Raw genomic sequence first — 16,000 nt, 5'->3', positions numbered from 1 at the left:
TCCTGGCTGATCAGTGGTGGTTGTAATTTATAAACCTCACGTGAAATGTTGTATGTATTTAACCATAATGAAAAGTACATGGGTAACAACTGCACAATACTGATTTCAATTGTATTTAATAGGTTTTGTGAAATCTGAAATACCACCTCTCTGGAAGTAAAGTATTGAAGATTTGTGTATGATTTTATTTAAGTGAAGAACTTGAGTTGCAAACCTGCATTAATGTATAAGCCACTTCTAGACTTCTGGTGAGAACTTCATGTCGGTGAGAACTTCATAAGGTTTCTCCCTCTGTCAACATTTTTGAAGTCTTTTTTGTACAAATATTTAATGACTGCAGCTGCATACCTATGTGGCTGAGTAGTGAGTGCAGACCAGTGTTGTGTTCCGTCCTAAGTGCGCATTCCTGTCAAGTCTTAGAAGGATATTTAACACTGTTCTTTTGGTGTTACGTATGTTCAAGCTGTTTATGACTTCTGTAGTTGGGACTTGATGTGACAATTAAAATTCCACGCAAGACTTCAGTTCTTGGATTTTAAAGCTAATTTGAAGTTCAGTATTCAGCCTTTAAGGTGCATAATATGACTAATAGATCCTGTTCACCTTAGCGTGTAAACTGTTAAGCAATTAGTAATTATTTTTCCTCACTTTTTTGGTATTTATTTTCTTGACTGGATTTGTGATGCATCTGATTCTAGCTACTTAGTGAGACACTTGCTTAGCTTGCAGTTATAACCATAGCAGTTCTTAACAGGCTTGGTGATTTCTCTTAGCTTTTCACGTTCAGCTCCTCTGCTTCAGTTTGTCGTTTGCAGGCATGGCCAAAATGCTAGTTCCCAAGTCATTTAAGTTAATAGTGTGAGGTCTAAGGGAGAGAACCCAAATAAAAGATGCCCAAATAAAAGACACAGTACAGAAGTGGCTGAGGTGTCAGCACACACTGCCTTCTGCTAACTCTGCTTTTGAAAGGATCAGTGATTTCTGATGGGAGCAGAGTCTACAGCTGAGAATAGTAACTTAATCTGCTACAACGAGATTTGTTAGAACTTGTCTATCAACATTGTTAAGCTTGCTGTCCCTCAAGTTCAGCCTATTATGCAGCATTATTTTCTTCTTTTTTTGGAAAAAAAAAAAAAATGAGGAAAAGTAGTAATTTTTTTAATGATTTCCTTGCAGCAAATTCTATCTCTAACTTCAAACCTGTACTTCGAGAAACTTAGAAACAATCCAGTTTATTACTGCTGACCATTACACTATTCTAGGTTTTGAAGTTTAATATATTGTTATATTAGCTTATTTTTACAGTTGTATTTCAGAGAAGTTGTATTTGGAGGTTAAAATTTGCACTGGCTTAGTTTTCTATGTATGTAGTGTAGCAGAAGGGCGTTGCGTTCATTCAGTATGTACAGCCACTGAAACAAACAGCCAAACTGAAAGCAAAATAGACATCAGTTCAAAAAACGAAAGAAAATCCATCAGCTTATTACTTGCAGTAAGACTCTGAAATATTATGTGTTACTTGAATAGAGGCTTAAAATTTAGGGGAACAAGAAGTCTACAGATATAGTTCATTGGCTTAGCTTGTTAAAATTCGTTAAACTAGTGCACGTCCAGTATTTGTGTTCAAAATTCCAGAACTGTTCTTCAAAGAGCAGTAAGAACATGCTTAGAATTATTTCAGTTGGAATGCGAAAGTATTCATAAATCTCACTCATTTATCTCACTGATTTACCTCACGTATTAAGTTCTGATTTCAATTTGTTGGGTATTGGGTTTTTTTTTCCTGCAACTTGATGTATTTTTAGACTGGGTGTTGACTAAATGTCTGGAAATAATGATCCCTAATTTTATACATGTAAAATTTTATAAACGTAGAATCAAAACAAAAAAGGTTGCAAGTGCTGATTCTCCAGAGAAATCTCGAGAGTAAAAATTTTCATTGTCTAAGGTGAAATATCAGCCAGATTCAGATTATAAATACATCCCAAGTTGTTAATATTGATGGACTGGGTAAATGCATGTGAATCTTTTGGTTCTAGATCAAAACTTCTGAAAGTAATGAATGAAATCTGACTGTCTGCATTTCAAGCTGTGTGATACCTGAACCTTCTTAGTATAGCTCTATTGCCTGACTGCAGGAATAGGTACTGCTACTGCCTTGGTAGCAATGGAGCTTAATTCCAGTCTGCTTGCATTGCTGAGAGGATTGGTGGTTTGTGGAAACCAGAGGAATACAGTTCCTCACTAAACACAGTCTTTAAGTTGAATGGAATAAAACCATTTTATTAAACAGTGTCTCTGTTGAGCAGGGTATGTCAGAAGGACCAGTGGTTGCTTTGGTTCCAAAAGCTGTAAATGTCTTCACCTTTAAAAGCAAAGTCCAGAGATGTGAGTTGGAAAATAGAAGGCGTTATTGTAGGTGTTGGGGTTTCTCAGCAATTTGGCTTTTTTTCACTGAGAATCACTGATGGCTGCTGTCTTATTATTTTCAAATGAGCTTAAGGTATAACCTGAACTAAATTGCGTTGTAGCAGTATAATTTGAAGTGGTAAAGTAGAAGTAATGGAGAACAAATATCCATATCCCAACATTTGTTAACTCTTATTTACGTGATGGTACGATTTAGAAGCTCTGTCAAGACTCGTAGAAAATCAAAATTACCTGCTTCCGTTTGGCTCACGAATAGTTGATTTGGTACTAAAGATGAAACCGGTGGCCAGACTTACCAGCTGATTTCTGAATAGTTGGCATGCAAACTGTTGCAGCTTTTGTTCAGGAAGTCAGTATTTTTCAGATGTTATTTGAAAAAGTGACTGCACTTTTATGTGCTTGGGTTCCAAATGAGATGGTAAAGTCACTGCATCATTCTTGGATTGTTCAAGAGAATGTATGTAGATTGTGGTGTTGGTTTTTCTCTAACAAAAAATCTCAGTAATTAAATGCTTCTTTAGCGTGTTCTCACTCAGTAAAACCATAAAACATAATCTTGGAACCTTGCATTATTTCCTTCTATCATTGCACAGAGTGCATGTTACAAGTGCTCAGAGGGAGTAGAAGAGAAGAAAGTGATCTTCAGTGCTGCTGATGGAGAACCTCTGTGAGTCATTAGAACAGTTATTAGAGGAGCTTTTTTCAAGTAAGGCACTAATAGAGTACTGCATCAGAGTGCAGTGCTATCACTCTTGGTTATAAGCTAAAGTAGGAAGAATTGCAATTCCAAAATTTATTTTACTGACTTAGAAGGTGGCATCTCAATTCTCAGTTAAAATTCTGTATTAATCGAATTTTCAGTATACCCAACTGAAAGACTGTATTGAACAGCTTCACTGTTAGTATGATAGCATGCAGTATCGTATACAGACAGTTGCATGTAGTAGTGAGCAGAGGTTTTAAGGCCGGTGTCCAGATGAGCTCACAACCTGAGCAAGCTGCTTCAGAGCCCCCTCAGAGTTGGACACAGCATTCCATTGTATGAGAGCCTTGTTACTTTTCTTTATTTGTGATTAGCGTGGTTAGCAAGGAACAGGCAGAAGCTCTATTCAGTGTGGTTTATTATTGTCCGGGCACTGATAGTTGTGATGGATCCAGGCAGTTCAGTGTCATCTATTAGATTTTTTTATTTTTTCTTGCTCTGTCCCATCCTCCAGTGTTGTATCTGCAGTCACTGCCGTTACACAAAGCATCCCAATCCCTTCTGACTCGCTGGGAATGTTGACTGAAACCTTTCTGTTGCAAATTTAAAATGTATTCTATCGCAGCCATCATGTTGAATGGTAGGTGGAAAATTGTATTAGAAAACTTGATTTCAGTCATGTCAGACCTCTTGATTATATGTACTCACCCAGTCCTATGGGGATTCTTTTTTATTTATTGATTGAAAAGTATTTGGATGTATTCTTTGTTCTTTCACAAATATTTGGATCCTTTTGTGTATTGTCCTCAGTAAAATCTTGAGGTCATATCTTTGGTAAGCAAACCATTTTCTGCTCTAACTCTTGTTGAATAGCCTGTTGTTTGTTAAATTAAAAGTGTGTGATTTAACTTCTGTAGGCTGTTTCTTATCTGTGCATACCTTTTGTGTACTTCCTTACTTTGTTTCACATGCAAACAAAATCACAGGCTGGGCCTCTGGAGGTCATCTGGTCCAACCCCTTTCCTCAGGCACCTTGGTGCGTCCTGGCTAACTCACAGTACTGATTTCAGACACTTTTGGCTCTTTCAAAGAGAATGAGCAAAAACTGTTCCACATGAACTTATGCCTTGTTTGGTTTGCGTGAGAAAGACCTGAAACTTTCCAACTTCTGTGAATTAAGTTGGCTGATTTATTTTAATAGAGAATAGCATAGTCTTTTTAATAGAGAGATATTTTCTCCATAATATGACCTAATACACTTGACAAAATACAACTGATAAGTAACTTGAAATAATCTGAAACAAATCAGATAGACTGCTAAAATAGTAGTCTAATATGCTTTGGATGGCATTAGAGGACTGCATTTTAAGTGATATTCATAGTTTTCATATTTGGCAGGATGCGAAAGCTCCCGGGTGTTAAGTGGAACCTTACATTTCTAATCCTAGTCCTAATTCCACAGTTTTCAAACTGAGAAAGCGGGTAGCATTCACTGTCATCTAGATTTTTAATCTGACATGCAGGGAATACATTTGTCTCTTAATTCCTGTTTGTTACCTTTGGGTATTTCTGTCTTCCTGAACCTTCTGTTGCTGATCACATAGCACTGTTCTGGAGTGCTTTTGGGTTGTTTCGTTTTGTCTTGGTTTTTCCAAGTGAATGCTCATGGTATTTTCTGGTACACTTTGACTAGTATTCAGATACGTACCCAGTAGGAGTTGGTAACAATTTGAGTTACAGATTTATAAAAGCTAAAAATAGCAATTGTATTGGTGATGAAAAGAGACCACAGCTTTATGAACAGATGTTTTTGACATTACAGTTTTTTGCAACTGAGAATGAGAGGCTTCTGTCTGGTTTGTTCACTGTCATTTTATCCCACCAAGTTGTTTTGTGGAGAGAGTTGCTAATGCCAAGAAAAGTATAGGGTGAGTGAGGAAAGAGGTTTGGGAAAATGGAAACATCATTTCCATCTTGCAGAATGATACCCTAAAGTCAAGAGGTGAAAACTGGTAGGAAGAAGTAGTGGCTTTAACAAGATCATTTTGATGCATGGGTATGTGAGCATATTTAGGGATGGATGGTGTGTTTTATTGCTTCTGAAAATTGTTCAGCTGTGCTGCACAAGTGTATGGCAAAAACTTGTTGCTGTGATATCTTGAAAAGGTACGTTTAGGAAAACTGCTCTCTTTTGCTTTGGTGGTATAACAGTTTCCCCCAGTTTCTAGGCAAGAAATGGAAATGTTCATAGTATGGATAAATTTTCTCAATTGAAATCCATTCTGTAAACCTGATTGTTAGGATGACTGCAGCGATGACTTTGAATAGACCACTGTGCTGCTGTTGAGGCTCACATGCTATTAGGAGTTTCATCTGCAAACTTGGCTTCTTTTTCCTCTTGCTTACAAGGCTGATGCATCAGACCAGTTTGCTGCTAATTTCTACTTAGTTTAGTGTTTGTCACATTTCCTATACCAGAATCAAAGAAGGTGTTCTCCAGTAGTACTGAGGAAGTAGTTTCTCTTCAGTGGATGAGGGCTTTCACTGTTTGCTGTTATGTTTGCCTGACCTCTTTGATCTGAAAAACTGTGTGACAAGACAGTGGCAGCTTTCTGAAGGGCATGTAGGAACGTTGGTGCTGAGCCAAGCATTCAAGTTGTGATCTTGCCTCAGTTTTATCATTTTAGCCTTGCTCATTGACAGTGGATTTCACTTTTAACGTAAATAGGGAGTTTCAAACGGTTCAGCTTTGCTATTCTTTTCATTATTGCTTGGATGAAAAATTACTGAAGTTTCTCCGGTTATGAGCTTCACTCCACACACTTAGCTCTGGACTCTTCCATTTTTCTTCCCCTGCTTTTCCATATCGTTCTCTGGCTTTTCTCATGAAAAACCAAGGTCCATCCTCATTAGCATTCATTCTCGCTTTTGACAGTGGTCTGTAGAAGCAACAATCAATGTCTTGATGCCTGATTTCACAGTAGTACAGGAGCCCCAGACTGGTGATAGATTAATGATTTTTAGTTTTTTTCTATTTCTTTCTATTGAAAGGCGCCCATCTGCTGTCTCCGCATGAGAGGACAACGTTCAGGATCATTGTTTTGTGAGAGGAATTACCAAGTAGTTCTTCCATTCTGCATTTTTACTGTAAGTGTGAATTTAAGAAAGAAGTACCTAATGCCCAAAGTGTTGTGGTTCTTTTTATTCAAAGGATTAGCCTTGTAAAACCTGTTAAAGACTAATTGACTGAAGGCTGTATTCTTTAACCCAAAGCAGAACTGCCAAATTCTTAGATAAGCTAAATTGTGGGAAATACAGCACCTTAGCACTGAGTTTAATAGCTCTTTCTCTTTGGTCCTGTGGCAACAATGTGTTCTTATGAAGCTTGAAATTCCAAAGGAATCGGTATTGTAGTTCCTATGGTATGCAGCTGACCTGCAATTAGTGGAGTGAGTGCTACCTGAAGTGGCTGTAGATGACAGCTTTAAGTTTGCCAGCAAGATTATTTTGGAACACTGAATTTTCTGATTTAAAAGTACCTGATGACTGAGTTCTTAAATATTGGAGCAATAAAATGTTTTTTTCTTTAAGAGATTTATCAGTCATGTTGGTGTAATGCTTATAAGCAGGTTTGCATCACTGGTATGTAAAGATTGTGCGAAGTTTAAGTATTTATATACCAGGTTGGGTGTGTGATTGATTCTTCTAAGCATTGCTTGCTAATTTCTTTGTTAGGTATTCAGCGCCCTTTTGTGTAGTATCTCTACAATTTTCTTCACTGAGTGGTAAAATGCAAAGATGCCCAGATGTTCTCTTCCATTCTATGAAATGTCTGAGTTGCTGATAGCTGACATCTGTGCCAAGAAGAAAAACGTTTTGTTATGGAAAAGCTTTTTTATCTCACATCCACTAAATTGGACTTGAACTTGCTTTTTATGCGTGCTCATTTCAAGTAGAGGTAATGTACAAATATGTTACTTTTCTACTCTTCTGGTGAGAAACTTGTTATAATGAAAGGTAAAGTGGGGCAAATATCTGAATTTTGGTCTTGTTCATTCTCTGAAGAGCAATTGGCCCTTCCTCAATTGTGATTTCCATTTTCTTATTCTGTTATGATTTTCTTTGCTGGCTGATCATTCTTGCATTTGATCATAGCAGGTAATGCAAGTAGATGGAACTAGTTTTAATTGTCAGATGCTTCAGAAAGTTCTAATGATTTTAATGATTCTAATCTCTATGCTTTTCTTTTCTTTTTGAAAGAATAATAGTATACTGGTTAATGCAGGCAGGAATAAAGTGTAGATTAATGTACTTTCAGTGTTTATCCATTTCACTGGTACATGTGGGCATCCTAGAAATAGGCAGCGTTGCTGCACCCCTGCGTATGAAATAAGTTGGTCTCTTCGTGTAGAATGGAGTTGGGCATTCCTGTGTGTTTATCGCTGTTCTCTATTTTTTTTTTTTTTAATTAAAAGGACTTCTTCTAAGTAGAAGCTTTCAGAAATTGAATTTCATTTTATTGGTTTAACAGAGGAGTTGTACTGTGAAAAAGGGTCTGCAGCCCTGGTGGTTATTATGCTCATGTGTTCAATTTGCAGGAGTATGTTCCCAGTGAGGTTTTATCTTAATTTTTGTAACTGACTGCTAAAATTAGGCCCAAGAGCCCACTTGATTTTAACAGAAGACTTTTTGTAAGGTATAAAGGCCTCAACTGTTATGTTTTTTTAGCTTTTGCAAAGCTTTTTCTTGCATTTTTATTAGAAAGTCCAGTGGTATAGATTATTTACAGAGCATCCAATTTTCACATCTTGCAGTGAAATCCTGCTCATACTTTCTGTAATTTATTTTTCTTCAAGCTTCTCTTACAACCTGTCAGGGTGCAGGGATGTTCCTGCTTTTCAGTACATACTCCTTTAACAGTGCTCTCAAGACACAGCTGTTCAATTTACTGTCCTTTATTTGGGAGTAAGTATGCTTAAAGATGAACACATTTCACACTCGCAGTGTTCAGAATTTGTTTCAGATTATTTCTTCTAAGAGAGACCAGCAGATTATTAACAGTCCTCCTTACTTCAGGAAAAAAATACCTACACCAATGATTGTAGGTGTGGGAGGTTATTGACTTAGATATTTTTTCTAGAGTGAAAAGCTCCTCATGAGTATATATTTATTTATATCAGTAGCTGCTGCTTGTATTTGGGAAGGGGCAGAGTAGATGAATTCACAGAATACGGCTGTGAGATGAGCTCTGTCAGAGTTGGGTCCCTGGTGTCAGTCTCTTGCTCCTGCCACTTGTGTCAGTCTGGTCACAGTTCAGGTTACAGCAGACTGTTTCAGCATGACACTTCGACCAAAAAGTAACCAGAAAAATGAAAACATTCTGTAATGTTCTTCAAGCTTAGTGAATTAAGGCAACTTGCAGAGACATCTGAAAGCTAGAGAGCTCAGGTATTATAGGTTGTATAACCCAAAAGAGGAGAGGGTAAGGGAGCAGCAATTGAGAGAGGGTTTTGAGACTGTGCTCTTTGGCAGCAGTGAACTAGTTTAGCTTAATGGTCCAAGAAACCATACTGACAGGCTCTTTCATGGTTCTTGTCATAAACTATGCGATCTCTGTTTGAAAGGATCCAAAATTAGGACACACTTGAAAGCCTAGTCAGCATTGTGCTGTGCTAGCAGTTGAGAGTTAAAGCTGTGCACAAACATATTTGTTATTTCCCTGAAGAAATTAAAATATACTGCAAATGTCAAATAACATGACCAGCAAAGTGTGGTGAAACTACAAAACTTTGCAGCATCCAAATATTTTTTCCTTTATGCATAATTCTGATTTCTGTCCTTGGTGCTCATATTTTTAGGAATGAGAAACATTCCAGCAGATTTCATGGACAGTCACAGAGAATAACCCTTCTATGCAAAGTGCAGTTGTGACAGTGCATTTCTTTGGGGATACGCTTACCATGGCTACCCAAGGCATTTATTCTGTTTTAGCATGGGTTTTTGTTTGTTTGTTTTTGATAATAATGAAGGTTTCTGTCTTTTGTCTAGCAATATATTTCAGCATAATAATAATATTGAAATGGTATCATAGACAAAACAGACATCTGCTGTGCGGCTGGTATGCCTTGCTTACAGTGTCCTCCAGAAGAAGCAAGTGCAGATGATGGTAATTAGAGAAAAGCTTGGGGGATGTGAAGGGGCATGGGGAATAGCAATCGTGAAGTGAAAATACTTCAGAAGAAAAACTTCTGAAATTTATGCAGCAAATTGTTTGGGATTTGTTCAGCGGAGCTGTCACCATAATCTCACACGAGTTTAGGAATGGAGAACTTGTGACATCAGAGACCTGAATATCTAAAATAGTTTGTAGAAGTATCCTATAAATAACTAGAGAAGTGCTCAAATATAATCTGGTTTGTTCTGAGGGTGTGGTGAGCAGTTAACTGTGAGGTCTATAAAGTGCAAAGATTCTCAACCGTAGTTTCGGTGTATGCTTTGTACTTCAGAACTTTTAGAAGCTTTCAGAATTTTTATAAGTCTGAGCTTATTTTTGTGGACAGAAAAAAATGTCAGAAGTTGTTTATTCCCACCCCCTGGTAACTAAGAGTGATGTATTGGTGGAGTTAAGCAGGTTAAGGCATTAAGGATAGTAATTCAAAAGGGGAAAAAAAAAGATCACTTTCACCATTCAACTAATGTTGCAAATACTTACTATTTACTATTAATACTGTTTTACCTAGTGAAGCATTAACGAGTGTTGACTATTAAAACTACTATGCTAAAAAGAAAAACTTGGGAATTAACTTGAGATCAGGATGCAGGAGTCCAAACCAAAAAAGATACAATTTAAAGGGATGAGCTTGAGAGGAAATCTTATTAGATATTTAAGACAGCAGCAGTATTTTTAATTCTACAGAGAATATAAGCTCAGCTCAAAACAAGGACTGGCATGTTTACCTTTAAAACAAAGAAATCTGCAGTCTTGTCTGTGAATAGGTGATAAAGAAATGGCTGTCGTCTTGTCTTATCGTGTTTCTGTCTGTCCTGTGAGATCTTTTAACAACCCTTGGAATTCTAGGAATTCCGTTACTCTTCATTTGTTATGCTTTAAGGTTTCTAAACATTTGGCATTAACTCTCCATTAAAGTAAGTCTTTCTTCTTTCGCTACTTAAGAACTTGTCCTTGCAGCCTGTAGATACTTGTGAACTCCACTGTCATTTGTATATCAAATGTTAATTCTAGAGCAGGGGTAGATGGTGCAAAAGACTTGATTAGAACTGGGTATTCAGATGTGTATGCAGTCAAGCATTAATCTAAGTTGCAGTGGGATGCTGGGGTAGTAAATCTACGTAGTGTATTGGGGGTCCTCTGGTCGTCAGACCACTCAAAGAGCTATAATAACCTTGGTTGTATCTGTGGGCTACTTTTTGAAACTGGACCTGTTTTCTTTTCTCACATTTTTAATTGATGTAGAGACTGCCCTCTGCTGTACTCTTCAGCTAACGGAGAGTTTAGGCCTTGTAAGCACTAGGAGTTGCTGATAGTTGAGCACTTTTTGATCATCCATGTAAGAGCTTTGTTATTGATACAGGATAGCAAAATATAAACAAAGGTCAAGTAGTGTGTTACTGAATTTTAAAATATCCCTTAAATGGCCTTTGGCAGATATCTGTTTTCTATCTAGTTGTGAATTTTGGCAATAGGCTGCTTGAAGCCTTCTCTGACTTATTCTTCCTGCCCTAAATGTATCTGCAGTCACACCAACTGAAACTTTATTTCCCTTCTCATCTCTCATTAATTTGGTCTAAAAAGGAGAAATTAAACAATGCTTGCATGCAAATACTGGTGTATATTTAAAACAAAGGGAATGGTGGCAAGTAAAATGTTTGTTAGTATTATCAGTAAGTGGGTTTTTATTTTGGTCAGTTGTGGAAGCACTTCAGTTTTTTGTAGTGGGGACCAAAGGTGGAAAGTTCAGTTTGTTAGGACTAGAACTTCTCATGCAGCGGTTCCACTTGCCCTGCTATTGCTTTTAATAGGCCACCGGGGCTCACTATTGAGATACTACTGGAGGAAGATTGCTGCTAACAGGACATGCAATGTGTCTTTCACAGAGATATTGGCAAGAATTTTGTTTTGCCCCCTTTTATATAAGTTTTTATTTCTTTTCTAAAAATCAGCCTGTTCAATTTCTTAAAATTTAGACCATGCTTATTCTTAGGGGTTTTGATTGCTTTAGATTTAACAGATTTAAAATACATTATTGAAATTAGTCTGTGGTGATGCGTCCTATATCTGTCTTAACTGGTGCCCTCAGACACCTGAGTCACTGAGGCTGTGAGCTTTTCCTCAAAGTGCTGCTCTTCAGAGACCTAACTGGCAGCATTACTGCTCCTTACTGAGGTACACCCTCAACATGACTCACAAATGGTGCTTTTTCACCTCCGGGTTTGAGCAGTCACCTTGCTCACTGACAAGGCTGGAGGAGCAGCTGCCCCATCTCAAAACTGCAGGGTGAGAAGCTGAGTGCAGTGAGGAGCCCTGCGTGGCTCACATATGATGTAAGTCCTGCAGCTCTTCGCAGGAGCGTGGTGGGAGCAGACAAAGCTCTTTCCATGGGAACGAGCGGTCCCACTCCAGAGAATGGCAATGGAATGCTGAGCTGGTGTAAATGAGGAGCTGCAGCTGCTGCCTGAGAAGCCCTGGCTCAGGAGGAAGCAGAGGGGGAGCGTACGTTACTTCCCTGGGCCAGGTGAGTGCCCAGTTGCTCTTCGGGGCTTTTGGCAGTGAAGAGGACTTCTCTGATAAAGACAAATCCCATGTATGGAATCAGTGTGACACAATAACGTGCTTACAGTTCCCACGTTTGTATCTCAGGCAACTTGTACGTACAGTTTGTGAAGCTGGAATCTCTTCTCAGTGCCTGAAATTTCAATTTCACCATTTTTGTTGTGTTTTAATGTTGTAAGTTGACAGTCTTATTCCTCCTCCTGCACAAATGTAACATAGCAGTAACTATGAAAATTGCTTTCCTTTGAGAGTTTAGAGCTTTTAGCTGTTGATCCACATACCTTGCACATTGAAGTGAGCATGGAATGCTAAAACCTTTTGGCATGTCTGATAGCCCTTTGAAATACACGTGTTGAGCTGACTTACCGTGCTTGACAGGTTTTCTAATGAACCCTGTTCTGAAATGATTAGAAGGAAAAGCCAGCTGGACATGAAGGAAACATTTTCTTTAGATACCAAGACTATACTACAGCATCTGATTAGAGAAAGTGATGTAAAATGTTGTAGACTAAACAAAAAAAGCATACTAGAAATCAGTATTGATTGCATTGCAAAGTTACTGCAGGGTATTTTTTTCTTTTACAGAATTTTTGAACTTAAGAAAAATGGTGTGAAGCTGTCATAGATTTTGCAACTTGTTTTTGAAAAACACTAGGCTGCTCAAGTGTGTACCAGGTATTCCAGATGCTGCTGATCTCCATGTGAAATCTATGAAGTATTTTCTACCATACACTCCAATTTCTCATCAATTAGTAATGAAATTTGTGCTTTGCAAACTGATTTGTGTTTTGCCATGCCTTATGCAATTTGATTTCAAGCTTCTTAAGCTTGGAGTACTGTTGAGGAAACAAATGATGCTTGGGAGATGATGCAGTGAAAGCTGGGAATGTTTTTCCTACAATGAATTCCACTCATGAAATTACTGAAATTCTACTTTACTGTGATAGCTTGCAATTTTGATGACTGAAGTGTTGCTTTTTTAGAAGCCTGAGTAAAAACTCCCATTGCTAATTGAGCCGCTGATGGCTCGTGGTGGAGATGGCTGGCATAATTCTCTGCTTGTATTTTCTCAGTAATTCAGATTATCAGGAAGCATTTTGTATGCGATTTTAATCAATCTGTTTTAAATGACTTCAGCAGCCTACGATGCTTCTTCCAGTTGTTTCTAATGAACGTGTTACTGTGCCATATCTGCTATAGTTATTGTATGTGGCTCTCATCTGATAATAAATTTTTTTGCATTGTGCACAATGTTAATATGCATTTCTTACATTTGTAATTACAGTTCCAAGTAGGGCTTTTGTGCTCCTTACTGAGTAGGGCTTTTGTGCTCCTTACTGTGCCAGAAGTAACTGAGTCTGGCTGGCAGTGACTGCTGAACTCCCAGTTCTGCAGTCATTCAGGATTTGCAGTTTTAATGAATTTTGGAAAGGGAACTGTCAAGCCTAATCATATTTTTCTAGAACTGAATTTTTAAACATCACCAAAACATAATAGAATCTTAGCCTCTAGAAAGTGTCATTTTTGCTTTGTGGAAGTTGCTTAAGCAAAGCATATTTAATTTTACTATATGGAATTTGGTTGCTAAAGCAATTAGGTTTGCTATGCACACCAGCCAGAGTTCCCTGGGTGAAAGCTCAAGTCACCTGATAGCATTTCCCTTCTGTTTCTGTCCATGCCGGTCTTTGTTTTATTTTAGCATCTGCCTTGCACACCAAGGTGATTACTTTCCTATATGTTTATTCTTTAATGGAGCTTTTTGGGTCTCTGCTTTACTGAGTAGTACGTTCAGCATTTGTGGTGGTTAGAGGAATGGTAACAGCCTGACTCTGCTAAGGACTCAGCATGAAGGTTGCTTGCTTATTTTGTATAATGCAGTATTCCAAAGAATAGATGTAGCTAGACAGTAGCTAATTTTTGTCCTTAATTTCTTTGTTCTGACCTTGCATAGGAAGTTGTTTGCTTTTCATGATTACCTTGCAGTGAAGTTCTTCTGTAATGCTGAATGCTGTTGGGAGCAGGTAAAACGCACCTTCTCAGTAGCTGTACTTCAGTTAGCAGTTTGTACAAACCTTCTCTGTAGTGCAAAAACTCAATAGTAAATGTGGTCTGTGAAGAGAAAACATTCTCCACAGCCATATTGGTCAGAGTTACTGCATAACTTTGGCAGAAGACAGTCATAAATGAACTTTATTTGGAAACATCTGTTTATCACTTGACAACACGGAGGTTCCCTGCTAGATAGGAGCAGTTCAAAGAGGACAGAGCTATGATTTAACTGTCAAACTTTTAGCAACTAATCTCTGTTCCACAGATACTTGTGTACCTTTAAGGGTTGCACAGGCTGCTAATGCAAAGTCCTAAAGCAGGATTCTGTTAAGTGCAAATATTCTTCTGTGTATTTTATACATGACTCTGGAAAACCAGTATTGTTGAATGTCTGTAAATTCTCCCCCTTGTATAAGAACTAGTGGAATAAAATATGCTTTTTCTGATGTCCCAGACGATCCACAACTTGTAGAGAACAGACTTGGTATACCAGCCTTCCTTTACTGATGTTGTTGTAGGGTTTTTAAAATTATGAAAGAAACCCTTAGAAAGAAAAGGCAAGTAAACTGTTCCTGTACTCATTTGTCTTAAGACTTCTGATGTCATGCTTATTGGTTAGAATAATTCTACCTGTTCCTATTATCTGCTTCTGCTTAATTATTATTTTTAACCTCAGCTATAGCATATCTTGGTTTGAGGGCTGAGCTAATGCTTTACCAGTGTCATGTTTTACATTTGAATTCTGTAGAGAGGAGCTTCAGAACTGATCTGAAAGTTGTTGTTTTTTTTTTTCCCTTTTGTGGCGATGAAAACAAATAAAATACTCATTTCATTTGTTGCATTTGGCAGTAGCATTTTTCTATGAATTGTTGCAGATAAGGCTTTGTGGTAGGCTTCAGAAGGCAGAGACAAAGCGGGCTCAGAATTGGAGGGGTTAACCCGTTATCACAATCCTTTGATTAAGGGAAGCTATTCTGACATTCCAGACTGGCAGCATCCCTTTGCTTTTACAGATTACTAATTAGATATGTTTGGAGGACTTGGTTTGGTATTTTGGCCAAGTTGAACTTAAGGTTGCCTGATAAATGAGATCTCAAATGAGATTTCTTTTCAGTTACCTGGGTGTGATTACTTTCCCTGTACTCTTAATTCCTCGTTACAGAGACATAAAATTTTCTGGGATATAAAAATTATTTTCTACTTGAAGTGCTCCTGAAACTCTTACTTTTTGATATCTTCTTCCCAAATATGGCTATTAGTGAGACCAAGGAGGGGGGGGAACCCTGACACCCTAATGTTTGTTTCTTTCTTAACTGGCTTAACTCAGATCTTAGAGACTGAAAGTGAGCCGTTGTTATTACAGGCCACTCTTATGTCTCACTCCTTCAAGAATTTGTATGCCCTTGACATCTTGCATGGAAAGTGAACATGGAAACAATATTACTGTTGTCTGCATATTACTTATATTTACCTCAGATTGTATTTTTGTTTTTCTGGTCTTCAGAGCTTATTGCTAAATGAAAGGTGTTTAAAAACTTCTCATTTTGTGTAGATGTGTAAGTTTTTGTTGTTATTTTTCCATTTAACCTCAAAACATACTCTCTCTTAGGTAGCTAATGGTTTTAGGTTTGATGGAATATTGTTCATTTGACTGTCTGGGTGTCATTGTGTGAACTTCTTGTGTGCCTTTCCCTGATGTTCAGAAATCCCGTTTTGGCCCAGTGCTTTATATTAACCACTCCTGAACACTAACTTTGTGACTCCATTTTCCAAAGGTTGTTCCTTTTAAATTGAGCACTAAGAGAAGGTTTTACAGGCCCCAGCTTACTGCGTAGCACTTGCAGTGTTAGTCCCCGTGCTGTACATCTTTCAATGGGCTTTTCTTTGTTGCTTGATTTTCTTCTTTATTCTGAATGAGAAAATGTTGAACATTAAAAACACTTTTGCATGTCAATGCAGGATACCTAAACATCATTAGAAGACCCAAAAAGATTTTTCACTGTTGAAAAATACTTCTCTCTATGTAC

The sequence above is a fragment of the Tetrao urogallus genome, assembly GCF_951394365.1.
Source record: "Tetrao urogallus genome assembly, chromosome: 6".
In the NCBI taxonomy this organism is placed as follows: Eukaryota; Metazoa; Chordata; class Aves; order Galliformes; family Phasianidae; genus Tetrao; species Tetrao urogallus.
The sequence above is the reverse complement of the archived record's forward strand: the minus strand, read 5'-3'. Positions refer to the sequence as shown.